Raw genomic sequence first — 6,000 nt, 5'->3', positions numbered from 1 at the left:
AAGAGGCCCTGGTCAGGTGATTGCATATTTCTGCAGGCAGCTTCAGCTCTCCTGAGCAACCCACATGCCCAGGCTCAGCAAAAAAATTAGCTGCTGATTAGAAGTGATTTGCAAGGAGAGTTTAAACAAAACAATCCATCTAAAATGTTCGAGGTATTCTGTTAAAGCTGATGTAGCTGATGAGGAGACTGATCTTTGCTGAAGGTTTCTATGATGTTTTCTGTGGGCTGCCCATACTTGCTCCTTTCTGAAAGTTATGTATGCAGAGGAAGAACTGGTGTAATCCTACAATATCCCTTCCTGATCTCTTCAGCACCGTCCAGTCAGTCTCCAGATCTGCTCGATGATGCCAGATACTCAAACTGGTGTGTACTACCAGCTCCTGACCCCATTTACACAACCCCATGATTTTTAATTAGCTTCAGCCTAAACTGGAGGCGCTGAGTAAGGTAGGCATGAAAGGAGAATGGAGTAACTTTGCCCCTTCACTCCACTCCTGTGTTAGTGAGATCTCTGCAAGACCCATTTTTTGGTGATTTGCACATTGGCAGAATTTTCAAAAGTACTGACGTGCTTAATTAGCATGGTTTGAGGGGACATTTTATCATCCACTGCAACAGAGGTGGTGAGATGTGTGCAGCACAGTATTGAAAACTCCTCTGTTAAACGTCAGTCATAGAAACACCAGTTACAGTGGAGGCTACTGAGCCTGCAAATATTGAAGAAATGGCTTAGAAACATTGACTGATGCCAAGGCCTGCAAAAGGAGAAGATTGATTGCTCTGTTGCTGGAATGGGGCTGATGGAGCTCCATTGCAGTGCTATAGGCTGCATGCTCCAGGAAGTGCTGTGAATGCTGAATATTTGGCATATGGTGTAGATTTTTATTTCTAAAGAAAATAGACTAGATTGTACACATGAGTTTTTAAGGGGCTGCTTTCTGTCTTTTTGCTTTGCACGTTTGCTGACTCTTCTGTTTCAGAAAGTCACTCAAACAGTTACCTCCAGACAGTTTGCTTTGACTTAGAGGGGAAAACACCTCTTCGTAACTCACCACATGAAGCCAGACCTGACAGTCAGCATGGGCTGTCTGAAGCCTTCTGGGACTGTGAAAGTAGGAGGTCCCAGCTCCTCCTTAAGGACTATACCAGTGCTGTGGGGCTTGGAAAACTACAACAGTTGCTATGTGAAAGTTAAACAAGAAGATGTGACTGCTAAGTCATGAATCTGCTGAGTGAGAGTGGAAAGACCTCCTAACATGGGTATTTCTTTAGAGAACATCATTTTCCAATAAAGCAATGAAGAATTACTAAAGGAATAGGAATAATACTGCTCTAGCACAAAATTCTCCTCTTCATCGTTGCTCCCTCAATGGTAAAGGACATAGTCTTCCTTTTCAGACTTCCTGACAGCTTACCCCCTTCAGGCTCTCTCCAGGTACAGTTCAGACTGTGGCAACAAGGGCTCCAAGCCCAGTCATGTGTCTTCCAGAGTGGACAAAGAGAGCACTTGTTTTCCTGCAAGGATCATGTATACCCACCTTTCATGAGCTCACAAAGTCCTTTGACGGCTTTGATCTGGATGGCATGTGGTACCCAATGTTGCTCAGAGCAATATCTCTGCTTTGCTTTCTTCTCAAATGAAGGCCTGAGCAAATTTAGTAGCGTGTAACTGTGACATGAACCACTTGGATAGGAAGTTAAGGGCTGACTTTTTTGCACAAGTATCTATGGCTCTGGGAACCTGAGACAGAGCTGGGAGTAAAGGCTTAGTGTATCAGATACATCCATGATTCCTCTCCTACTCTGAGAAGCTTCATCTGATTTTCATGTATTCCTGAGGAAGAGAGTGGATTCCCCCATTTGTGCATTTCAGATATTCTATGTCTCACTTAGATCAGTTCTCCCAGCATCCAAGGCATCATCACTATAATGCTCTCTCACTGTTACATGGCATGTGGGTGACCAACCATTAGTGGGAGTACTGGCACCTTGTGCACTGGGAAGGACTCATGTCTGTATAAGAGTGCAACCATGGAGAAAGGCACTAACAGCTAAAGGTGCATGTCTGAGGGGTTTTGCCTCTTCTTTTCAAGTCACGAGTTGTTTGTGAGCAGTTCCATGCTTCTTTGCATTGACGTTTTCAAAGTTTCCCACCTCCTCTTCCATCTCCTAGTGTTTGCTAGTGTGCTGAGTCTCCTCTTTGCTGGCTCATGCTTTGATGTGTATAGCACATTCCAGTCAAACTTCCTACATTAGCATCTAAGTAAGTTCTCCTGAGGTCATATTCACCGTGTTTTTGCCCTGCTGAACCATGCACAGAGGCCCAGAAGAGTCAGCTGCAGCTAAGAATTAACCTTTTTATTTCTGAGAATAGATCTTGATATATAGCACCAATGCATTGGTGAGTCAGCCAGCCTGGTTATCCCTAAAGATGTTATCTCTTCGGAGAACCAGTATGTTTTAACAGTAGAGCTGACAAGAAAAAAAAAATGTGACTCCACAAACAGCCAAACTGCTGATGTAGAGTTGCCTATCTCACTGATATTATTTACGATGTTAGTTAATCCTTTGATCCATCCGAGTCTCCAGCCTCACATCTCTCTTCATCTTGCCTCACTCTTGTCTGACAAGTTCTCCCATCTCCTCTAATGCCTTGCACCTTAGTGGATGCTTCCTAGTAGATACCTCCCCATGTCCTCTTCCTAGGGTTGTGACTTTGCCACATCCCACTGGTGGTTCTGCTCAGTTATTCCATCATAATTCTCTGGAGTGAGAACTGTATGCTACTTGGTGCTTAACCCAATGAGGCCTAGAATTGCTTGGTCTCTAGGAACCTCTGTAATAAACCATAACAGTGAGGATGATTAATCAGGAAATGGTAAAGAAAAATGCTTATAATGAAGACATTGAATTTCTCACTTTACTGGGAGATACAAACTCACAGACAAGGTCATGGAGAAGAAATCCATTGAAGGCTACTAAATAAAAAGATTTTGCTCCTGCATCAGAAAGTCTCTACACTGCAAACTATCACAGACTAAGAGAGTATCATCAGAAGTATTTCTCCCTACTCATCTGCCTTTATTTATTGGCCATTGTTGGAGACAGGCTGCTCAATCAAGGCAGACCTTTGTGACACCCTGTCTTCTGTTCTTATGGTCATGATCTGATTTACAGAACTTTGCTGATGGAAGCAGACAGCAGGGGGCCCTGCTCAGATATGTGATGAGGAGCAAAGCACAGTCCTTGGCGTATGTACCACCCCTCCTCAATTGCTTGCACTGGCCATGCCCTGTGGAAATGTCTGTGCCCTTGGAGCAGATGGCACAAACATCTCTGAACCTGGACTCTCCCTTTCTGCTTGATTGCACTGCAAAGGCAGTGCAAAGCAGAACCCAGCCTTGAACTGAAATGGTTCTGTCTTCAGTGAAGAATCTCTTTAGCATTTAGGCTCCTGTGACAGTTCCTTACTGCACCAAGCAGGGCACGCTGTGTGGCAGGCTCAGCCTGCAAATATCGATCTGGGTGAGGTTGGCCATGAAAGATATGGGGATACAGGAGGTCTTGTTCCCTGCACAGATGGGAGCAGAACTCGCTGGATCGACTTCCTGTGGGAATTTCACCACCCAGTTACTCATCAACAGAGACTGCTCCTGGAAAGGTAGCTTTTTGACTCACATATTCTTGGGAAATGAGTAAACACCACAAAGATGGCATGGGGGAGAAGGTATGTTTGTTTGTTAGTAAAACAAAAAACAAGAACTCCCCCACCATTCCTGAGACAGAAGCAGCAAAGACATATGGTTTTTAAAAGAGTGTCTGACACAAAGGGGTGAAAGTAGTTAATACAGCACATGCCAGCTACTGGCTGATAGGAATAAGCAGCATTGCTGATAAGCTCATTTGAGTAAACTATTGCTGGGCATTGCAGATGTCTTCTAAGTCCAGCCTTCAATATGTATCTCAGTCGCATAGGCAGCTTTCTCAGGCAGTGTTGCCAGGAATTATTGTAACCCCATCCACCTCTCATACAGGTTTCGGTGAGTCCTGACAAGTCCTCACAGTGTGGTTTTATGTGCTACAGCTGTCATTTACCTGGCTACACAGCACTAGCTGATTTCTGAGTAAACTGCACATGGTAATGCAAGTTGATACCAAGACTCCATATGTAGCACAGACCCCTCTTGTAGCCCTGCAGTCTTTTGCTCTCGCGTGTTGCTAAAGCAGTGATTATTTTCTCTATAACAAGTGTGACCGAATGCTTCTTGATATAAAATGTTTCCTGTTGAAACCTGCTCCTGGGAAGCTGCTGAGCCTTCCCTATGAGGTTGTAGATTGGGGATGGTTTATAATAGCCTTCCGATGCAGCTTCTCCAATCACAAGTAGAGAACGGAAGTCTGTTTAAGGAAAGAACTCTGAATATGATGCATGTGTGGCCCACATAACATAAACTTATCTAGTCTACCTGCTAGAAGGGGCACAGGGCTGCTCTTTCCTCCTACATACATTTCCCTACATTGCAGAGAACTAGGTCCATGGGGAATCATGCTAGAAGCTTGTGCTTTTGATTCTTAGGCTGTGTTGCACCTAAGTAAACAACTGATCTCTTACCAGCACCTGTGGCATCTTGTCAATTGAAGAAGTGGGAAGGGAGGATCTGGGCTCTGGGTGCTTTCAAGACATGCAGGATGTGCTACTGTATCCTGAGCTCAATGATTTGCACACAATGAGTTGTCTGCTTGTCTTACAGCTGAGCCTGAGCAGAGATGAAGTGATGTCTGGGAGTGGCACTGGGTTGGATCCCAGAGCCCATGCTTTGAAACCAAATGCTTATGGCTCCTTCCACATGCCACACTGAATGGAGAATAGTTGTTACACCTATAAACCTCAGGGGTTACCCCTGGGTTTATAGATATGGCCAGCCAAGAAAAAGAACTCTTAGTGACATTTAATTCTAGGTTGGAAGCACAGTTTTCCAGTCTACCCTGAAACATCGTTAAGAGAGCCTAAAGAAAGGAACTCTTTTGTTTCGGGGTCCTGCAAGACTTATCTACAGTAGATGTATTTGTGCACATGGTGTCACAGGCAGACACCAAGGCATGTCTAGAAGCAATCAGGATGAGGAGGTGGTGGGCAGAGCCTTTGCTTCATTCCTGCCTTGCGGTGAAGGCATTTTCCAGTCCTTATGATATGTTGCATATAAGATATTCTCTTCACCGTTGACCTGGAGGTGGTAGAATCTCAGGGCTACTCTAAATGTGATGATAATCCAGAAAATATTAAATCCCAGCCTCACTGTTGTCTCTGTGCCTCACTCCATAAACATTTTTTTCAGGCTGTATTAAAAATCCTACCATGATTTTTAGCACAAAAGGGGAAAGAAGAGAACCTTCTATGTTCAGGACATTTGGGACATCACTAGAATTTCATCCATCTGTGATTGGCCCTCAGACCGTCATACTCAATTTATTTCTCAGCCAAAGTTTTTCAGCCATCTGCTCAAGTGGAACAGTTTCCAACATTTATTCCCAATAGTGCTTCTCTGAGGGAGCGCATGGATTTTCTCCAGTACGACAGCATCACTATTTTCCCAAAAAACCCTCCAGCCCAACCCTGTAATGACTATCAGGAAGGTTTCCCTGTTCCACACTCCGACCTTGAATTTTAAGCAATTGATCAAGAAAACACAGAACTGTTTCTCTTCTGCTTAGCAATACCAAACATGACTGATGTTTTCTAAAGGGCTCCTCTGCAGAGATGTTAATGAGGTCGCCTTGGATACTCAGCTTAAAACAGTGTCGTTTCAGTTTCTTTTATGTCAGCAATCAACAACAACAACAAAAAATACACAACAACCCATCAACGGATATGCTTGAGGAGGGGTGGGGACTCTTGGCAGGCACTGGAGCAGACAGAAATTCATAGTTTGCCTGCTGCCAGCAGTTCAGTGGCTGAGTCTCTCTGATTGTCTAGTAGAGCATCAACACAATGATCTCC

The sequence above is a fragment of the Rhea pennata genome, chromosome 14 (assembly GCF_028389875.1).
Source record: "Rhea pennata isolate bPtePen1 chromosome 14, bPtePen1.pri, whole genome shotgun sequence".
Classification (NCBI taxonomy): Eukaryota; Metazoa; Chordata; class Aves; order Rheiformes; family Rheidae; genus Rhea; species Rhea pennata.
The sequence above is the reverse complement of the archived record's forward strand: the minus strand, read 5'-3'. Positions refer to the sequence as shown.